We start from the raw sequence: 23,125 nt of genomic DNA, 5'->3' as shown, positions 1-23,125 counted from the left end.
TTTTCATTCAAAAGCAATACAATGCTGGAATTCAGAGTCTGAGCATTATAGTCCCCTGAAGATCACTTGCAGTCTTCAAGACAGTAATATTCTTCTTTGTGTACAAAATAGCTCTGGAGTTTGTGTGTTTTTCTAAAGCCTTTAAAGACACGTCTTTTAAATATTTTTACTGAAGTCTTAAACTATTATCTACCTATGCACAGATATGCATAGACTATGCTTACACTTCCTATACATAACCTTTCACATACAGCCTGACTGAGTTCAAAGGGGAGTAAGTGGATTTGAACTCCATTCAAGCTTTATTTAGCTAGATCCTTTCTCAGTCAATAGCTGCAGATGAAACAGCAACCATCTCCTGGGATGACTGGGTTTAATTACGGTTTTGTTTCTCTGCAGATTCTTCTCCAAACACACTTTTCAATATTTCTCTTACTTCTCAAAATATAACTAGATACACTTTGAGGTGTTCCTGAGGGGAAGTTGTTCTTGTAATCTGATTCAAGCATAAAATCTATTTTCTATTCAATCCTAGCATTATTATTTCATTTTCATTATACTTTGCAATTTGAATATTAAACATGGAATTTGGGTTTGTCCTTTTTCTTTTCCTCCCTTGAAGCTAAGCATTGTGAGAGTCATCAGTCAACAAAATGTTAATATAAAAAAAAGAAACATTGGTTAAAACAAACTCTGCCCTAATGAGCTCCAAATAAATCTTTATGGCTCTATGTATTGAAAAAGCATGGGTTGTTTCTTTCCTTTTTCCCTAGTATAACTTACTGATTCAAAAACCATGTCTGTAAAATGTCACTTGCATTTATTGCACCCTTCACATGATGAAAGAAGCATATGATGGAAAAACATATTTAAGTTGGGTGTTTGGGCCTGTTTATATCAGGAAATAGTACAAAGTATATAGATAATAGTACTTATGGAATGGCATTTCAATGCACAGGGTTTTTTAAAAAGTGTGATTGGCCCCTGCATAATAAAGATGACTGTTAAAAGATGCAGCACTGATACATCTTGAATTTTTAGGAAGATAAAAAGGACAATAATAGAATGTACCTGTTCAGATTTCCAGAGCAAGTATCAGAGAGCAAAAAGATGAAGTAAAGAGTGTTGTGTTCATCTTCAAATGTGAGTAAAGCTATAACTCCTCTGCAAAACAAAATAGGATTTTGAGGTGGGAGTACATGAGACATTATCTGGCTCTGGCTATTTGAGTCTTTCAATTGGCTCTGACTTCTATCTGTTCTGCATCAGACCCAAATCTGCTGTGTAAGGTTAGCTGAAGTCTTGAATACATTTCCAGTTCACATGCATAACAGAATAGCTATTATTACTACCCATGACAGCTGAGAATATTTTAAATGGTACATTAACACAAAGTACCATTTAATTTCCACCAATCAAAAGAAAAGCATAACCTTTTTCTAGTACCATCCCTAAATAAGAGTATCTTTTTCATATGCCAGTTCACAGATTTTTTTACAATCATTAAAAGGAAAAAAAATAGAAATGAAAAAATTATGTACAAATTCAGAATGTAAGTGAATAAAATGTTTTCTAATACAGACTTCTTCATTCTTATTTCTAGAAAGACAGAATGGGGATTCCATCCCTTACACATCAGTAAAATAACAGAGCAGAAAAGCAGTATATGTAATGCAAAAATCTGATTTTGAATGATAGCAAACTTTTAAGTACTTTTGATACTTTTCACATCCCAAATTTGAACATGCAGGTAAGTGGTGGTTTCTAACAAGTGCATATTTATGTATCTACCTTCTGCTAAATGAAGCATGAGTGCTCACTGAATTTTAAAAACAAAAAGCTCCCTTGAACTTCATTTGGATTTGACAATTAATTCTGATCTGGAAGGCAGTCCCACAAAAACAAAGATAAAACCTTTTTAAAACAGAACAGGTATTCTAATAATTGAATTTTTCTTAGATATAAAATTAATAGATTGAAACTTTGCACATAGAATATTTATATTGCTCTTAATAAGACTACTTGACCAAAACTGTGAACAGCAGTACTGTAAGTAAACATAAATACAAAACCAAAAAAATGAGCACTCCTGTCATATAAAGTTGCAGGCCTTCTGTTATTCAGGAAAAATATACATAAAACAAAGCACCTCCTTTAAGGCATGTTGGACAGAAAGCACATGCAAGGCTAAAGCAAGACTTCAGTAGATTTAAGGTTAAGACTGAGTGATTACTCATTACTTAGTGTTAAGCAGATGTATTTCAGACCAGTGGCAGAATCACCCAATATATTTTTTCATTTTATGAATGCTCCAGTTCATCCTGTTTTTTTTAAATATATAAAAAAATCTTAAGAATACACTACATCTATCTCCATTTTTTATTGCTATGGGTTGCTTCTAACTAAGTTTTGGAAAAGTCCACTTGCTGAGCCTTGAGTCACTCATGTTCACCCTCGGCAACACTTTTATATCATTCACTGAAATTCACTGTATTTTGGCTTCTGCATGAGGAATGCCTCCAGAGTTCATTGGAAAATATGTTAATGCAGATACTGTGGAATTATTTAGTGTCTTGTTTATTTGGTGATTATAATAAAAACATATTTAGAAGTTAACACAGTTTGAAAGAAAACCTTTACAAACAGTGTCTTTCTCTAAAAACCTAAGACAGCAAAACAGGACAATATCCTATGTCAATAATGATTATATAATATCAAAAATCACTCAAAATTGTGAAAATTACCTAGCCATAGTAATGATGCTGACATATGCTTAACAAAAAGGTTGTCCTTAGGCCTCCCTCATAATCACATAAGGAAAAAATAACTTTTAATTCCTTTAACATAAGGAAAAATAACCATTACATAGTTCACATTCCCAATATATGTAAAAGTCTTTATGATTTACCTATGCACACATACACCTTCAATATTTTTTTTTGTCTGTTAACAGAGCAAAGTGATGGTTTATTAACTTTACTATATCCTACATACCTGCTCTGATGTGAAATAACGCACTACCGCCCTGCCATGTGCTGCCAAATAACTACAAAATCATAGGTAATTGCCAATAAAGCACTGGAAATAAAGTGCTTATTTAAGCACAGCAAAGATGGCTCAGATGGCTCTAGGGCATATTTGCATCATAGGACTGACATAAAATGGCTCCCTAACAATTCAAGATGGAGTCTTTATCCCTATCAATCACAAAAAAAAAGGATGTATTTTATTAACAGAGCGTTATCCAAAATAGAATTATTATCTCCATTTCAGAATATTACACTTCACAGAAGAATGTGCATATAAGTAAATTTAAATATAATAATTAGAAACAGATTTTTGTTTTATCTGGATAGCCATGCTGAAGAGCTGGAAGTGGAAAATATGCAGCCTTTCTGAATATCAACGTTTATTTTACAAATAGCCTAATGTACCCAGCACAGGAAACACAGAGCAGAGAGATGTACTAAGTCTTTGAAAATGTATATCAGCTCTTTCTTTTTGTAACATATTTCCACTTCAGTATGTGTTGATTGGTTTGTATCAAGTTGATTGACAGATTTGATTCCTTCATTTTTGAAAATTCTTGCTTTTTCATAGATTCCACTCTATTTATTCTTTTATCTTAATGATGAATTTTTCATTATCCGTTCTTGTGAGTACCAATAATATTAAGCACACACCTGAAAACTTTTAATTATATGCCTGACATATAAGCACAGTCTTCCAATCAAGGCAATGACTTGGGTTTCTGGTGACCTGGACCCATTCTCTCATTCTGCAGCAAACTTTTATTGTATTTTTAGGCAAGACTCTCATCTCTCAGTTCCACAAAGAGCTTAATAACATGCATATATCCATTTGTATTTAAAAAAAAAACATTTAGGCTCAAGACCTTTGCAAGCTGGTTGTTGATAACAGTTCTCTAACGCCTGTAGAGGAAAGACAGTCACTTCAGGAAAACCTAAAGTCTACATATCCACCTCCAAAGTGGCAATTTCTCCTGCTCAGAGTACATTTTGTTAGTGTAGCAAGTACTTGCATTTTTAGCAGCCAAGGAACATGAGAGCATTTTCTTCAAAACAGAACAATTTTATCGAGATCAACTGACAATGTCCTCCTGAATAGTCTCAGAATTAAAATTCTTTCCTGAAAGGGAAAAGATGTTGGCTAGAATTTTCTTGCATAGAAAGCGAACTTAAACATTAAGAGATGTCCTAATTATTGTCCAAGTGCCTAAAACAGGAACTACCTGTGTCATTTAACAAAACCAACAGTTTGGCACACTATTTAACACATAATCTCTAAAATGTAGAATAGTTCAGACCTAAAAAATTACCTTATGTTTTTTACTTAATATACCAAATGGGAGAAAAACATCCAGCATAATATAAGCTGGGGCATTTCTGACCATGCTAGAAGTAGAACTTTAGCCCTATAAGTCAACTAGGAAAAGAAATTTAAGAGGCCTCACTATTATACACCAGTTCTTTGAGGTTCTGATTACTAGAGTTTATACACATGCCTATTTTTATTATCATGTAAAAAGCCTACATATGAAACTTACACTCCTTTCTCTATCAAACTTTATGGAAGTGAATTAAAGGATGATGAGATCTGGTCAAACATGTCTCCAATGCAAACAGCAAACAAAACCATTTCCTCCAACTATGAAAACCTCACACTTTAAGTGCCTCTCTCTCTATATATATGTGTGTGTGTATATTAATCTGGAAATATATATATATGTATATTTATATTATTGGTGTTGTTATCTTTGTTCTGCCATTAATATATTGTCTATCAGCTTCTTTGCTCATTCAGTTTTCACTGGGAGCCTATGTATTCTACTCAGTGAAAGGCCTCTAACACTGTATTACTTTTGCCCTTTGAAGCTGCCTTTTGCACAGTTCACTGTCACAACTTAACCTATCTGCATTTTAAAAGTATTTATCACTGTGGCACTGCCACCAGAGTGGTGTCAACAATTAAAAAAGAGTAGGCAGGCTGTCTGCAGGTAGGCAGGGGAATCTGTGTGTTCAGAATGCTGTGAGACCATGAAGTTTCTCTTAAACAATCAAGAGCAACATAAAAAAAAAAAAAAATTGGATTCCGCAGAAAACTTTCCAAGATGAGAGTGGTAGTGGGAAATCCCAAATTTCACATTTTTTATAATGTATTTATTTTCCCTTGTTCATGAACAACCATCAGTGTTTTGTTTACACAAATAACCTTACCTCAATGGAGTAAAGATTATTTCAGAAACTTCTCTCTCTTCCAAAATGAAATGAGATAAAATGAAAATGAAAATAAAATCTACAAAAAACATGCAAACTTCCTTCCCCCACCAAAAAAAAATCATAAATCTCACATTTTTTAATGCAACTTTGTCTTTTGGTTTAGTACACTCATTGAAGATTTATAGATGTATTTACTTTGCAGGGTGAACAAGTCTGGTTTTAGCTGAAAAAGAGACAAAAAATCATTAAAGCAAACATTTCAGATGAGAAGTTTTACTGATATGTGAAACCATTGCAGATTAAAGCTAATACTCCAGTTTTTGAAAAAATATTCCCCTTTGTCTTCAGTACAATTTTGACAATTTCAATGTCAATCATATTTTTAATTGCAAGTGAATGAAGCCTAGTAGCAGTGTTAATTTGTTGACTCTATGCTAGCAACAGTTCCTCTGCAGTTCATCTCACATTATTTTTCCTAGGCAAAGAAATATATACTCTTGATTATTCTGAATACAACAGATTCGATCTTCAGTGGGCCAAGTGGAAATCCAATATTCAAGTCATTCTACTGGAAAAATATAACAACTTGATTTTGAAAATCTGGAATAAAAATGTAGGAAGAATCTTTTTATTTATTACAAATGAAAGAAGCAATCTGTAAAAAAAGTCCAGTATTCATTCTGAAACGTACTGATTTACTGGAAAAGTTGAAATCAATGCTAGCTTTGGTGCTACACATCACTTAGCTGAAACTATACATGCAAAGTCCACATATTCAGCACTAATCAAGCTGTTTGCATCTTGCAGCATGAGCAAGTCCTTCCTTAAAAGACACACACAGAGGAGGAGGAGCAGATTAGCATTCTTCTGTGCAAAGTATAATTTACCCATAAAAAAGAAAAAAAATTGCCATGAACAAAACAGGAAAGCATTCTGAGGGATTAGCATTGCATACATAACATTTTTTGAAGTCTTAATTTCTTCATCACACTGATCTTATTTAAACAGTCTCTTATTTCTCCAATATTTTAGTATTTGTACTCACAACTCAAGGATCTCTCAGGAGGCCTCAGCTGAGATTTGGCATCACAGCATACAAGGTCACCTTTTCATCTCATGACCAGAGCTTTTGGTTCACCCTCATTGACCCTGCCCGTACTATACTCTGAGTTAAGTCATGCAAGGAGGTGGAAAGGATTATGCAAGAAAATGTGGGCAGGCTCAGTAACATGTATAACCTTATGCACTTAGAAAAGAAGCACTCGACTCTCCCCTCTCAGCATGGTGTGCATATCTCTGTGGTGTTCAGTTGTCATTTTCTTTCTGTCCTTTTCTAGTCAAGCCAGATACAAATCCTGCGCTTTCGCACAAAATTAAAGGCATCGTTCTTTTCTACTCTATGGCACAGTCACAGGTATTTTAGAGAACTATTTGTGGCTTGCTGACACCCTGAAGCACTTTTTCCAATACCATTCTCACCTCAGCTGACCAGCACAGAACAGCAAGCCATTTTTGGAGAAGAACTGCCATGCCAGAAAGCTTTCAACTGTGAAATCATTCAACAGATATAGAAAACAATACAGCCAACTGGGCAAAACTGCTGGGTTTTATTTGAAAAAAAAAAATTATAAACACAGAATTTCAGGAATATTTAATAGTTGATACTTTCTTCATCAAGTGATGTGAATAAACACTAGATTTAGATAATTTTTATTCTTTGTAACAGTTTTCTTACTCTTTGTTTCCTGGCATCCAGCATATACCCAGTTCCTTCTTTACAGTTATCAGATGCATTATTTCTTGCTAGAAATACAGATGCATGGGCCCCTCCAAAACACTGCTGGCCAGCAGAGTAGTATGAGCACAGTCACAGCTATAATGAAGAAAGCAAAGCAGCAAAGTTGTTTTTTACCTTGAACAACAGATCCTGAACAAAATTAGGGAGAAATATCAAAAGGAATTAATATCTAGGGCCAGAGGAGAGAAATATATACCATAAACCTTTTTTCCTTCCCTCAATTTCAGAAGTCTTAAACATAGGGCAGGGGGACAAAGAGGGTAGCGAATCAACCAAATAAAATTATGTAAAACTTTCCACAGATTTTTTTAATAGAAGTTTCCAGCAATTAAATCTGCATGAAACTTGGGCTGTGGATTTATCTTTTCGCCAACATGTCTGAGACAAAAGTTATATGAAACATTAATGTTGATGCCAAAGTAGTTGAAAATAAAAATTGAATTAAACAGGTAAACAAACATATCAATATAACTTTAAAACCTGTTGAATGAATTCTCCAGTTTCATTCTCTATTTGATGCATGTCTGTCTCATCTGTGCATGCAAATGTTAAAAGAAACTTCTCTAGAAAAAAATATCTTACAACTGTTTAGGTTTCAATGAGGACTCAGAAATTATTTTTTAAATAAACCAGTTATTTAATGAATCCCAATTTCTCACTGTTCAACTCATGTCATGCCAAAGAAAAGACTTATTTTCAGAAACTGTAGAAAACACATTCTGCAAAGTAACATGGTATAATTAGGATGTAAGGCAATAGAAACATGATTCCATGTATGCAAGACACTGACCAAGTATTTCAAAATTATCTCTTAAATCAGAAATCATTAAGTAGCAATGATGCTCATTTCAATTTCCAATTTCAAAACTGAAATTTTCATTTTAAGAATATATATGAAACTTCATCTTGATAATGCAAATGAAGAATAGGATCAGAGTATTTACTATCCAACACATTGTTTTATATGTACCAAAACCAATTTAAGCATGTCACACACGGTATGTAGTATTTTTTGAAACATGAGCAACAAGGAAAATAAAGCATAGTGAGAAACACTGAAAATTATGTTAAAAGGTATAAAAGCAAATCAAAACCAGACTTATTTTAGTTCTGTTCTACATAAGCCCAGCAATAACTCTACAACCTACAAAACCTGTTGCAGGATTTCAAGTACAAAACTGTTTGCTGCTACCTGACAAGAATAATTAATGATGCATCAAATATGGTGTGGAAGTAAATTTTATACTAACAGGAAATACGATGAACCACCCTCAGTTGCCTGAATCCAGGCAAATGAACCAAGGCATGCTGTACTACAGCATGGCTTAAGTACAATTTTCCTACTTGCATGGTATGCCTGTGACAAATACAGCCTGAGGTTTCCAACAACAGACATGTTATTATGGCAACTGCACAGGGTAATAAAAGAAACCTTGTGAAAACCACATGTGACAAAAGTTGAAAGGAAAGTCACAGTAAATAATTGCTTCCCTGAATCTGGGCCTACTGCTATTCTTTTAATTACTTTCATGACTGCTTTTTATTCTGTAGATTACAATAATTCTAAAATAAAATTATTTATATTGACAGGTATGCACATCATGTTAAATGCTGAAATGAGAAATTTGTAAAGCAAGCTTGAGGCTCAAAGAATGTAGTGACATTTGATTATTATACCATTCTAGCATCAGTCCACTATCCTTAGTGGATTTCATCCTCATTTACAGGGCATAGATAAGAAAAAATATTGGTTCTCTATTAATAAATATGCTGAGATAATCAAAAACTCAAAAAAATTATATATGCCTTTGAGACTTCCATGAGAAATGTTATTCTAATCCCTTCTTACCTGTTTAAACAGGTAAGGCATTTCTGATTTTTCATACAGAGGTGTGGAAATTTGATGCAAGAGAAATCAAGGTGAAAATAAATCAATAAAGAATAGGAGACAAAAAGATTAAAATAAGTATAAAAATTTTTTGAGGAAATATGTTGATGTAACAACAGGTAGCTTTGTGGCAATATTAATGTAATGCAAATAACGTTTATAACTTGCAATGCTTTCAATAATTCTTCCTGACATCTCCTCTCAAAAATACTGTCTATATAAATCTAGCACTTCTAATGTTGGACATTCCTTTTCAGTTCTGAGCAGGCAGAATCACGTTTGTACTGCTCATACTGTACAACAAAAGAAAAGATTAACAAGTGGCTAAATGCCAGTACCTAGGCATTTCTAAATCAGGCTACAGGTTAAGAAAAATCCTCTTTGCAGTTCATTATAGAGTCAAACATATTTCAGAGATAATAGTACTCACCATGAAAAACTAAGCAAGCAGTGCTTTCAAAGCAAATTCAGACACTGTCCTCATAAGAAATGAGGAAATAGTGGAAGTAAGCCTCCATGTAAAAGAACACCTCTCTCTTGCCTGCCATTTTGAGATACCACAATGAGGTATCTCACAAACCAAGATCTAGCTCATTAGTTTAAAATTATCCTCAGATTCATCAGCAATGTTTTTTTGTCTGATGCCCCTTTACATGTGGCCATCAGGATACAGAAATAAGAACAGTTATTTACACGGAAAAGTATTTTCAACTTCTTAAATATTATGTGTAGCAGGGAAAGAAGGATGAGAACTTTATATATAGCTAAAAAACTACATTTCCCGTGTAACATAATGAAATTAATTCATACCTACTTTTCTGTGACCTTTAGTCTGAATTGCCCTTCAGCAACCTGCTAGAAATTAAATGTTCCCCAAGAATAGATATCAACTGTTACCCCAGGTTTTAGAAGTGCTTTGGTGCCTCATCAGATATAGATGCTATAACTAGTGAAGCTGCCTTTCTGTCACTGTTCTGTTTCACTGTGATATGTGTAATGCTTCTATTTGGGAAGGACTTGTAATTTCTCTTCAAATCTTTCATTTCAATCCTACAATACCTGCCAAATATGAGCCTTACAGCATGATTTGATTGCATACAGGGCTAGCAGCACTATTTTTCTCCATTTGCATTAGCTGCTTAAATTACTGTAACTTTTATTTTGGAACTAATGGTATTCTCTCATATAAAAAATGTTTCTGCTTTGTCAGTCTGTCTAATCAGCACTACACAAGAATTATGGGCACTTGAGCCTAAAATTATGTATATCTGAATGCCATTTTCTTCTCTTACTGCTATCACACAACTCATTCAGCTGCACTACGTGGCCAGATGTTAGTACATACTGTTGATCTGTATCATTCTTGCCAACTAAAAAATTAATATAATGGGATCATTTTGAACAAATAAAATACTTACCAAGGGACAGAAAACAACGTGTTTTATGTGAAGTTTGCAATGCATCCCACAACACTTTTTTTATAGACTGTAATTACCTTTAATATTTTCATACATTATGGAAAGTTTTCCTCATAATTCAGAGATGAAATATTAAACAAAGATTTCGAGCCACTTAACTTACAGAAGTAGACACCCAAAAGACCACACAGCCCAAAATGGTTGTTTTACTATATCCCTGTTTTAGTACAGCAATGGTCTACTTGTGATTAGTGTCTGCAATGCCATGTTTGGTTAAAATACTCCTTAAAGATTCCCAATTTCATTAGATGGGACTTCTCTTTTTTTCATTTTTCTTTATTTCTCTACTCTATATCTTGAACTGCCTCTTTGTTGGGCATGAAGGTGCATGAAATGAAAAATTGCTTCTTCTTCATACTATGCTTATTCTTCTGATTTGCACAAGGTGTAATTTTGTCCTGGAAAAATAAAAATTTTCAAGTTGACTTTTAGCCTTAGGATGAGTGATTTTAGTAACTGGGAGAAGGGTGATGGCTTTCCCTCTTGCAGCTTAAGGATTTCTGCATTGAAATAGCTCAACTTGGCTAACCATGCACCAAAAAAGCTGATTTTATATCTTGTAGTCCCATCCCTTTGTCCTAATCCAGAAAACACCAATATGAAGGGATTTTTGGGTGCTTCTCATGGAGCCTTCTTCATGGTATATATCATATAATTCATACCAGTTACCTCCTCAGTTCTTTTGCCTTTCAACTGCATGTTTCAATATTCCATCGGACTTCACATCTGCCATCACTCCCTTTAAGCACAAGAACCAATCCTAAGGGGCTCGAAAAGACTTTCTTTCCCAGATCAGCTGTTCTATTTTTGCTTTTTTACCTCCTTCTCTTGACCTAATGCACTCTCAGCACATACTGCTTGCATTGCACACCACCATCAGGCACTCAGCTGAAGTTACAATGACTTCAGGCTGAAGTTATATGAACCTGCCATTTTCAGTTTAGATTAAGTTTCTCTTTTTCTGGTGCCCAAATTCAGATGCTTTCATTCAAGGGCTAGCCGGCAGCAGAGATGTGAGTTACCTCCTAAGTTCTAGAAGTGCTGGCTGCAGTGCACAGACTGCCAGGGGCTTCCCTTCTACCACAAACCCGGGCACCCAGGCTGCACCAGCAGGTCTCCACCTCTGCCTTCCCAAGGAGGTGCAGGCTGCAAAGCAAACACACAAGCCAAACCTCCTATGTTATCTAATGAGTATCGGGTTTTTTTGCAATATCACATATTGCAATTACATTTCTATCATACTCTCACAAATACTTGGCATTTACTGTCAACCAGGGAAAGCACTTCAGCTTTAATGAATCTGACAGAAGTGAGTGAGGGAGGAAAAATGAATTTACACTTGATACAGCCACCACAAATAGATGCCCAGAATAAAGCGAAGTACATGAAAAGGCTCCTCACAGCCAATCTAAAGATGATGTAATGGCATAAATCACATACTCTTGCTGCTCCATGTCTGTGACATAGTAAAAACACAGTGATGTAGAGAAGGATAGTAGGTGACAACTGTGTGCTATTTCTCACAATACAAGGATGAGCTACTCAAATAAATGATGAGGCAAATTCTTTAATGATTCATGGTTTTAGGTAAAACTAAAAAGACTGAATTATATTTCATTATACTTCCCTAAATAAACCTTGAACCTTGCCTAAAACCCAGTGTGGGGGTGGGGGGAGAACCAAACAAAAAACCACTATCTTTTCCTTAGAAATCCAACTCCTCAAATAATCCTAACAGCCACATCAACATTCCTTTCTCTCAAAATAAACATTAAAGGCGTGTTTTCATTGTTTTGTATCCTGTTCTCACAGGTCTAAATTTCAGAAGTCACTGTGAAATGCCCTTTTGCAGCCACTGTCAGAGCATTTCCTGATTATACTGCAAAATTAACCATTTTGAAAAAGGTAGAGTAATTATTATTTGCAAATGTGGGAGTAAGTCTTTAGAGACAGCGATGTCTCTTGACACAAGGCAATAGTATATTTGATGAAATATAAAACAGTTGGTTAACTACCAAGCATTGTAAATGAGTGTTTACCAAGAAAGCACTAATTTCTTCCAATATTCCCGATAACAAACCTCAAAAAACAATCTCATTATGAAGTCCTAAAAAGGCCTTTATTCTTCTCTCCTCAATGATTCAGTGACACAAGCACACACTAAATATTTTTCTGGGTCAAAGCTAGAAAGCCCAACATGCCCAAAGACTGAATTTTAGACAGGAAAGTGACTGTGAAGTGCACCTACCCCTTGTGATTCATGTTTGCAGCTCAGCTGCATGATGGCTCAAGAGCATAACTACTGCTGTCAGGCTGATCTCATGAAAAGCAGGGGTATGTACAGGACAGCTGGCCAGCAACAGATGGGAATATGCTGTTCCATCTCACAGGTTGGTAGACTTCCTGTGGCAGCACATGCTGTCCAGAAGGAATTCTAATTCTAATGCAGCACCGGTCTTCCAAAGGAGGCCTGGCTTTAAGCCACAGTCAAGTCCTAAAATTCAAAGAACTTCTTAAATTGTCTATCAACTCCTTAAACAGTTAGGTCATTTATAGTTCAGATCTTTTGTTTGTATTGAGAATTAATTGGTCAGTTATTTTAATTCTGTTTGTTTGGTTTAAGGTGAAAGGTTTTATGAGCAGAACTTGATATATCTGTTGATAGCTTAAATTTTTTTGCCCTTGAAGAAGAAAATTATTTAATTTTCTAATAACAAGATAGATGCAAAAAGGTCATCATCAGTTGCAGTCACTACAAGGATTATTGCTTTTGCTCATTCTGCTTTATGGTAACATTAGTTTTGACCACCAATTGACTTCTAAAACAGTTAAACTGCATTAAAATCAGACTGTTGTTATTGCAATTTGCAAGGTAATTAATTTATCTTTTATTCATTCTCTTAACACCAAGGAATTTTTGGTTTTTTTTGATGTTTCAAATTAAATATTGCTTGAAAACAAAAAAGTAAAACTCATTTGAAAACTTAGAGAAACAGAAATTAAGAAACCAGTTCATTCTGACCTTCTGAGTGGAAAGAAATGAATAAAAGAAACAGTCATGCTGCTTCTCATTATCAAGGTGTCTGGAAAAAACTATAGGGATCTCATTCCATTATGCCAACTCACCCTGACCCATCTAGTCATTGTGTGTTAATGTAAAAAATTATCATATTATCTCCTAAAAATAGAACTATTGTTGTGGATGAGGTTATCTATACCATAAAAGACAGTATTCATTTGTAGTCCTGGATTCAAACCAGGGGTAAAATTATGAAACACTAATATAAATTAATGGAAAAGCAGGTAAAGGGGATTGCAAAATAGGATTTGGTTGAGAAATATTGCTTTTTTGCATTATCACCTGTGACACTGCATACAAAGAGTGATACAACTTCACAGGGTACAAGAAGACACCTTGAGTTCATATTTCACAGATGATTAGATTTTCTATGCAAACAATGCCTGTACAATTCTATCCATATATGTAAGTGTATATGGATAATTTTTTTCCTTTTCTCTTTTCAAAAGGCTTTCAAGTAAAAATTAGAACATATTAACAGTGGCGTATAAACTCAACTCTGTAGCAAATGCTTTTTAAGCACACAAATTACAAATTAGAAAAATGGGTATTGTCTAATATTCAATAAATACAATTTCTGTATTATGTATTTCCCTTCTTTTAAACTAAAAGATCAGTTCGCAGAAATACATATTCAGTCTGACATTTTGAAATGCCTCCTGACTTCAAAGAATATCTGCCTAAGAACAATCATCAATGTTTTACAATTTCTTCCTCATTATCAACAAGTATTTCAGTATTCAAACTAACGGAGCAATTCTTGTGAGTACTTATACACAGCATTTTAGTACTTCAGCATATTCTTACTAAACCGCACAGCAATATATTTCACTCTACTGAGCTTTAAAGAGGGTTTTGATGAAAAAGACCCATAACTTTGCATAATATGGTCTACAAAAAAAAAGGACCTGGGTACTATGAGTACTCACACAAACAAAATTAATATTCAGTCTAATTGTTTACAAATATGAACCTTAACCAAATGCAGAATGCTAGAATTGAGTTTAACTCACTCTTTAAGCCACTGATTCGTCCTCACCACAAACCAGAACATTAATATGATATAGTTCTATTCAGAAAAATAAGTTGAACTTGCTGAATTAAATACTGCTAGTTTAATGTTTTCTCTTTTTCTAAAACCTCAGAGCCAAACCTTTTCTTTTTTTTCTCCACTCTTAAATTTGAGATCTACAGAGCACCAACAGCTTATCAACTGTCAAATATTTTTAAATTATTATTAAGAGTTAGAATTATTCCAACCTATTATTTTCTCTAAGTTCTTCCCACATCAGATATTATTATTGTTTTACACCCATGAGCTAAAATATTAATGCAAATGACAAATCATGTATCAGAGTTCAAAATCTAATGTAAAAGGACAAATATAAATATACATGCATAATTTCCATAATTCATATAATTGGTGTATATAGTATATATAGCTTTTGTATCAGCAGACACCATATACACTGACATTTTTGTGATTATTATAATGCATTAGTTATGATCTACTGTTGCTAAACATATAATATTAATTTGGTGCAGTATAATGAAAGAATAAAAATTTAATGGATATCTGAAGATGGAGATAGTGGAGTGTTTTGTGACTTTTAAGGATCTTTAGAACCAAACATCACAGATGGCAATTTTATCTGCGGTTGATGACCACTTCCATTTGCCATCTCCTAGAAACTGATTCCATCAGTTTTGTTTTGTTGTGAATCATCAGATGGCACTTCTGCCTACTCTTAAGAGTTGGAGCATGTAGGAGTTAGATCTGGGACAAACATTTCCAGCTGAACTGAGATGCTGTATAGATTTTGAGATCCTTACCAGAAAAGAAGCACTTGTCTTGTTTCAATCCCTCTCTTTAACTGAAAATATCTTTCTCAAATTAGTTGCAGTAGACAAGCTATGTCTACAGAAGTGGAAAAAAAAAGTATTAAACCCCCTCCACACTTTTGTCAACACATATGCATTGCCCTGCCCAGAGACATTTTTAAAAGAATTCTTTCACATTCTCCACAAGACTATATTTAAAGCTGCACTTCTAGCTTGAATAAAATAATATTGACAGAACAAAGTAAAATTGTGTTTAAAAGTTTGTCCATTTCTAAGCAGCATTGTAAATTCACAGCTTCTACTCTGGTTATGTTCTTCAAATAATTTCTCTCCCTTGTTTCCATGTGCATTTCACAGGAAGAAAAAAAAATCAGAAAAGCATGCAGTCATGGCAAGAGCTCTCAGTGAAGAACATCCAAGATTCATTATCATCACATGCTAATGGGGTATCTCGGTGGAAACACCATAAAGCAATGTCTAAACATCAGGCAGTGATTGTTTTATAATGTCTGTAACTACACTGCACACACATCTTTCACTCTCCTGCTTTCCTCTGTTACATGGGTCAAGCACAGTGCTTCCTTTTCTCCCGGACTCTGGGGAGAAGAGAAAGGCTGATTTGGATTTTTCCCCCCCACTCAATTTATTTCTGTCTTGCAGCTGTTTAAGGGGATAGGGAGTTGTAAATAAATTTTGTGTGAAAATCTGAAAAAAGCCACAGGTTTTTAGGAGGTAAGTTAAAGCAAAAGGAATTTTCTTCATATTGAAGCTTCACTGAAGTTGCATGCAGTATCATGAAAAATCATTTGTTCAAGCATGACTCCTTTATGTAAGGACTTGGGGACCTCTCTGCTATTACCCTGTAGGAATACCTTTATGCTATCTCCTGGTTTTGCTAACAGTCAAGGCAGTATTTTTAGTGCTGAAGAGCTACAGTACATCAGTTCTAAATGAGAGTGGGACTTTAAGAATATACATTGAAGTTTCAACCACTGGTAAAAAACAAAATGTTACCTCTGTTTTGATCTCCCAACTAATTTTTAGAAACATTTTATGAATAATATTTAATGTAGATTTATTGAGTATTATAAGCAAACACAAATTAAAAAAATATAAAGAAAGGTATAAAATATCCATTGGAAATGTTTGAGGACTCCATTGAGGCATTTTGTCTGTTTTCTTTTTTAGAATTTGACCCACTTAAGTCCACAGCCTTAGTGTGAGATAAGCCCCTACAATACTTCTGATGTCAGAGGAGTTGTGAAGATGACAGCCAAAACTCTAGCCTCTAAGCCACCAGCCTACTCTGGTGAAATCAAAGACAGCTTTAAACTTAGTTTTGAGCTCAGTAAACAAAGATTTAGACCTTTAAGCTTTGATAACAGGGATGACAAAAACAAGCCCAAAAATCACCAGGTTATCTCCATTAAATAAACTCAGCAAATTTTTCTTCAAAATTATGTATAATCAGCATTCTAAAGCTTGTGGACTATTTGAAAAACTGTTTAGGTTGGGTGGAGATTTTAGAGGGGTTGTTATAATGGAAAAAAAACCCCAACAAAACTAATTGGAAATTACTTTTGCACTTGATTTTAAGGAATCTAATAATTTTTAAGCACCTATACCTGAAATGAGGCATAGGACACTGAGTTCTGACATTGCAAAAGACTGAAACGGAGTTATTTGTGTCAGTCAAATACACCTCCATATTGTTTGTTTTAAAGCAGCTCCTCAGCCTTTATTATAAAAATCTCTGGTGTTGCAGAAGAATTGTCTGTGCAAATGCTCAGTGAGGATGAATAACCTTCATTCCAATACTTGGTTTCATGCACGGGGGATTATGTTATTGCTTCCCTCCCAAATCCTCATGAAAATAAGATGCCATGAGGACTTGTAAGTAAAATTGATGTTTCATTGATAAATTAGGCATTTCTTTAAAACACATGGCATTAATACTTTCTATCTGACCTAAGCTACACTGATGCTTTCCCTTCTTTTAAGTTTCTCTTTAGAAACTCATCTTTGAAGTCTTCCTTTTCTCTGAAATTTTGGCAACCTATATGAACAAATATGTCCATCAAATCCATAGAGTTTGGTTAGTCTGGGAATTGTCACCATTCAGTCATTAATCCTTGTTATAACCTTTCAGGACTAGATAGAGTATAAGATTATTTCTTCTTTGAAGTGCTTCACACTGTTCATCAATACATGTTAGGTAATGATTAAAAAGCCAACAGCAAATACTGTGCAACATGTGCAGGTGCACTGACTTGTCTTGCATTTAATTAGTCAATTAGTTTTGCATGGATTACCAGAGTAATCTGAAACTACCTACTGCTACTAAATAAAGCTAAAAGGAAATAGAAAAACAGCACATTACCTGGCAGAGAGCTGCTGTCCAAGACAATAATCGGAACTTGAGAGATACAGAGCCTTTGTTGGGTTTGAACATTTAAAGACTCTTTGGAGACCTGATTGGCTGATTATCACACATGATGTTTGGACAGTTTATTTTGTGTGACCAATTGCCAAACCAACAAGCATCTCAAATTACTGAGGCGCAAGAGGCTATGGTGAAGCTCAACATTCAGAACACAATCCCACAGAAGGATATCCTTGGTTTATTAGCATTCCATCATCTGTTTATGGTTTCTTTCACAGCTTCTTTGTCTGACATGAAGGATTTTCCCTTAACAAACTCTGTTCACTTTCAAAATTCTATTTAGCCTTTAAAATTCTATATAGCCTTTAAAATGAGTACTGATGTCTGGGAAAACCTGAACATAATTTGTGTCTAATGCTCTAGGAGTCCAGCTAGCTGGGAGGCTGGTTGGAAAACTGCCTTTTATAACATACACTAAGATCAACATTAATATTATTTTGTTTAATGAATAAAAAGTATAATAAAAATGCTCTAAGGATCATCAGTAAAAGCTTAAAAAGAAAATTAGAGGCACTTAATAGGCAACTATCATGTTGCAAAAATCCAATTTTTTCTCATTTGGACAAAATTGTCCAGCAATTAACAGTAAGTGTGCAATTAACTTAGATGTTTTTAGACTGCTCAATTAACAATGGAAGCATAAAATACTGCATAAGGTTTAAACAGTAATTAGAAACTTTGCATAAATAAGCACTGTTAGCCATGACAATATTTACAAAGCTGTGTTTTGCTGGAGATAATGCAGAATTTGCTGTAGAGCTCCAAAAATTATTTTCCATTATTTCTTTAATTAAAAAAAAAACCTCACTATTTTTGTAGAGGAAAAAAATTGAATCATCTGGAGAAATGATGATAGAATAAATATATTACAAGGTAGGTTGTACCTAAGACCAGACCCTCCCTTCTATCAAAAACTCTGAGCAAAATGCTTTTCAAAGTTCACCTCAAAGGCCTTTTCTTTTTAAATGCAAAAATGTTCTTAACTATTTTGCTGGAAAACCAGGCAACAAGGTGTGTATGTCCTCACAACCGTTATTTTTTATCAGCCTCACACACCATACTTGCCTTGACCCAAAAATTGCTGGAAAGGATGAAACTGCCTGGCCAAAAGAAACAGAAAAACAAGGTGATGACTCAGGCTGGGAAAAAAAAATTAAAGCTGTCTCTTGTCCTAGATATTCACTGAGCAACTGATATTAAAGCCTCAAAGCTCTTAGAAGTGCTTTGTTTGGGAATTTCTGGCCACCTCTGGGACAGATTTTATGGGCAAACTGCTGTTACTTTCACTGCCCACCACTTCAAATGTTCATAGGCAAGAAAGCAATCCTCAGAATAAATTTCATAATTTATATGAAAATAATGATGCTAATTATGATCTGCATATCTAGGACAAGTGGCAATCCGACATGAAAAGTGAAACAAGGTCTAGAATTATTGAAAGCTAACCCAGTAGGAGACTTGCTTAAAGAAGAAGACCAGCCTAATCATGAGAAAGTGTTATCATTTAATTGATCTCTGTATTGTCTAAAACTTTAATTTGAATCTAAAACAGTACTTTTGGGAAAATGAAACATACTGGAGATAATACATGGCAGTGATAGGTGAGCCTCTAATGCCAAACTGTGAGGAGGATACTTGCAAGGGTTGTTCATCTCATCAACGAGGACAACAGCAGGAAGGGAACATGTTTGCTGACACAAGTACACAAGAAGAGGACAACAAATGAAGTAAACATGGGTTGCTGAACTCTGACAAAGACCCTGCAATGACAACAATACCACATTTCCTATAATTGGAGTGAAGTAGGAAGGGAGTCATTGTTACTGCTGGACACCTTCTGTTACATTTTGACAGCTTGTGTATAGTCCCAGGTACAGCTTCTCAATTGTGTCAGCAAAGCTGCTCTCCCCCACTGTGCCCTTTGGTGGAAGGCCCTTCCTTCCACAGGATCCTCATCCCTCCCCAGGCAGGGGAAGAGAAAATCACCACTGGCCTCTAGAATTCTGTACCTATGAGAAACAGCCACAGAAAGATGGATTAACAGCAGATACCACTGCAATGTCTCTAGGGACGCTGACCAAAAAGGCCACATGAGCAAGCACAGCACAGCGCCAATTTGGCATCACAGTGGGGGACCACAGCTGCCTTTTGTGCATTGACTTAAGAGAGCAATGAGGACTAAAATCTGTGCCAATCCTGTGGCTGAGCTTTTTAAATTCAGGGAACTGGGCATGAGGCAGAAGGTCAGAACTACCACTAAAGTGTACTTCTAATTGACAGAACTAATTGGTATGGACATGCCAGTGGCTGACAGCTGACCTGCAAGCCCACTGTCAGCTTGAACTTGACAAAAACAAAAGTTAATACAGTCTTAGACCGTTGCCTATATAAAAACATATCAATACCAAGAGGGCTATTACTCAACTCACCATATGAGATTGTATCCAGCAGTGTGTTTTGTGAATAGTAATGGCAGTGGAGTTTTACATATAATACAAATCCAGCTACTCAAGAGCTCCTCTGAGAAGGGTGCCTCGAGCTGGCTCAGTTATTGTACCTTGCTGCCCCTTCACACATAGGCACATATTAAATGTAACTATTCCTCTCTGGAAGAGAGACAAGACACCAAAAGGATAATTTCTTTTGGGATATTCAGATTAAACTGCTAAAATTGAAGTAAACTCATCATAACCATTTAGTCTGGCTGCTGATGTGAACTTCAGCTCAGGTATTCTACACACTAACATCTGCTTCACTACTTTTTAGGAACAGACACTTGAAAATAAGTAATCTTTGCTGCATATGGTCAAGTGCTACCATTTATACTGCAGCACAATTTTTCCTTCTGTCTCAATCCAAGCCTCCTTGAAAGAATGCCCTACATTATCAGTGGAATAAAACCTAAAGCTATATAGCAGCTTATTCTAATAATGGATGTTTGGTCACAAATTGTTTACATTTGGTGAATTTTTACTTTTTTTTTTTTTTTTTTACAACTCCCTGCAAGACCTAAGGTGCTGGGTGAAAATCTTATTTTCTCCTACTAGTATGTATTCAAGGTTTACACATTTTAGAGAAGATTTAAGCTTGTGATACAGATTTGCAAGATATTATTTGACTTACACATAATTTGACATTTTCTCATTTAAGGGAGCAATCATCACAACAATATTTTGACATTAAGAGTGCTGACACCTGCGTGTGATCTGGATATGTAGGTTTCACTTAAAATTAGTGGGCAGAACAAAGTTCTGGGACATCTCTACCTGACCTGTTTTAGACATGTAAGTTATAACAAAATGGTATGTTGTCTACAAGTGCCTATATCTCTCCATTATTTAAAGTGAATCTGGAAAAGTTGTTCAGCCATAGATGCATGTGCTACTGAAGTCTGTGCTTGGATGAATCGAGTCCTATATATAAAGCTGTAATACAATTTTTTGGTATTGCAGTGGACTGAAATTAATGACCCAGTCCCTTCTTCCAGTTCAGTATTTTCAAATCTTAAGTGTGTTGGGGGTGGTAGGACAAGGGTTATCCTGTTGGCTTATTTAGCTCTTACAAAATAAGAAAGTGAAAAATGTATGCTCTAGATTCTAAAAATGTTCTTTCCATCTTCTTTGAAACTGATCCACAGCTTAACAGCATGATGTTGAAACCTGAAATTCTGCAATCTTTTCTGTACTGTTGAGAAAATTATGTCCTGTTTAGCTGAGTATTGCGTCTCTGAAAAGCATGTGCTGCAAGACCCATATTTTGCCTCTGTGTTTGTAAAATGTGCAACTCAGGACTGTTGCATCACAAATATTTTTGTGGTTGTCATGGCTTCACAGAAGACAATTTATGGAAGGTGCAGACAAACTATCTTGTGCTTTGCATACCATAGACAACTATCTTTTTTTGAAAGTAAATCTTCAAGTCAAGTCTTATGCAAAAACGCATTAGAAAGAAAATTAATGCCATGTTAAGCAAAATAGTGACAAATTTCATATGTGCAATTTTAATTGACAATTTACTCAATTAAGTCACTGGATAAAGCACTCAATTAAAACTTGAAACAATGTTCAATGCCTTACAGAACAATACAGAGGACAACTTACCTTATGTAAAGGCTGGACACTGCCCAGATCTGCAGAATTGGAGGCATCATTTTTAGAGCAAATTTGTGACTGCAGTGATTAAATTGCTAACAAGACATCAATTTTTATAATGCATACATACTTTGTCTCATATTTTTGTGAAATTTTGTGAGATTGTATTTCATATCTGAATATGTGGCATTCTACAGTTCTATAAAACTACCTGGTATTAAATACAATTTCTTCCAAATGTGAAATAGAAGCAACAGAATAGGTTTGATTCAGGCATAGTTAGGGCTGTCTCTGATGATGTAGATACCAAATATGCATCAGAGACTGTTCAAAACTTAGCAAAAAAACCTTTTTGCCCAAGATACTGCCAAAATTTTTTTAATAAGTCCAAGAATTCCATAGCAGACCCCTTTGCAGAACAAAAAAAAAAAAAAAAAAAAAAAAGCAATACTAATTTAAAAACTACTCTCTGTGAATTATTTAAAAAGCATTATAATGCAGCCTGAAGTTTTGTGGGCTTGGATATCTGCAGATACACAAGAGCTTGAGTAATTAGACATGCCATAGGGTGTGCCAGTACACAAGTTTACAAGTTTGAGTGTGTTAGGTATGAAGGAAATACAAATCTGAAAGGTATGTTGCATGTCACATTGCCCAACATCCCAGCTTTTGGGTTGCTTCACAGCACCCTTTCAAATGAGCCAGACACACTGATGGGTTAAAAACCACCTGTGTACAAGTCACAAACACAGAGGTTAAAGAGAAATATCGGTGGTTTCCTTCTCACCCACCTGTACATTAATGCTTACTGCAATGGTACTGTAATGAAAACACACTCCCCCACCAGCCACTTAGATTGCAAGCCCTCCCCAATCTGCCAGGCTCCTCCACCTGCAGACACTGCTCAGACTGCTCCACAGATTGCCCACTACCCTCCCTCCACTCCTCCTCCCTAATCCCCCAGCTTCAAGCAGCTGTCTCACCCCTCCTTGCTCTAACAGCTCTAGTAGCTCAAAAACATGCCAGCATACAAAGTCCAAGGTACGGAAAAATTACTCCACAAATGACTTACAGCTTCTTCATCACAAAGCTGGTACTTTTAGGTTTCCCCTGGTTCCTTGATTTCCCTTCAGTTGTACTCACTATCTTGTATTTAATTGTACCTGTATGAATGCACAGAGAATCATACACAAAATAAAATAATGCAATACCTTAGAAGTAATTTTTAAGGCTACTCTGTCAGGGCAGAGGTTTGCTGTGATTATT

At 35.2% G+C, this 23,125-nt stretch overlaps 1 protein-coding gene across 3 annotated transcripts in view; it reads right to left on the bottom strand.

The window, feature by feature from the left end:
• The window catches only part of SLC16A7 (solute carrier family 16 member 7), an 80,840-nt gene that overhangs the window by 46,288 nt on the left and 11,427 nt on the right, over window positions 1–23,125 (bottom strand). Inside the window, exon 2 of one of the 3 annotated variants that reach the window (XM_068190079.1) lies at window positions 1,072–1,164. The exons of 1 other annotated variant lie outside the window; for it this stretch is intronic. The gene's annotated coding sequence lies outside the window, so the exon portion shown is untranslated. Of the gene's footprint in view, window positions 1–1,071; window positions 1,165–17,705; window positions 17,829–23,125 lie in introns of those variants that run through there. One more of the 3 variants, XM_068190078.1, reaches the window with a different exon arrangement.

This window comes from Anomalospiza imberbis, chromosome 5 (assembly GCF_031753505.1).
Source record: "Anomalospiza imberbis isolate Cuckoo-Finch-1a 21T00152 chromosome 5, ASM3175350v1, whole genome shotgun sequence".
Lineage (NCBI taxonomy): Eukaryota > Metazoa > Chordata > Aves > Passeriformes > Viduidae > Anomalospiza > Anomalospiza imberbis.
The sequence above is the reverse complement of the archived record's forward strand: the minus strand, read 5'-3'. Positions and strand labels throughout refer to the sequence as shown.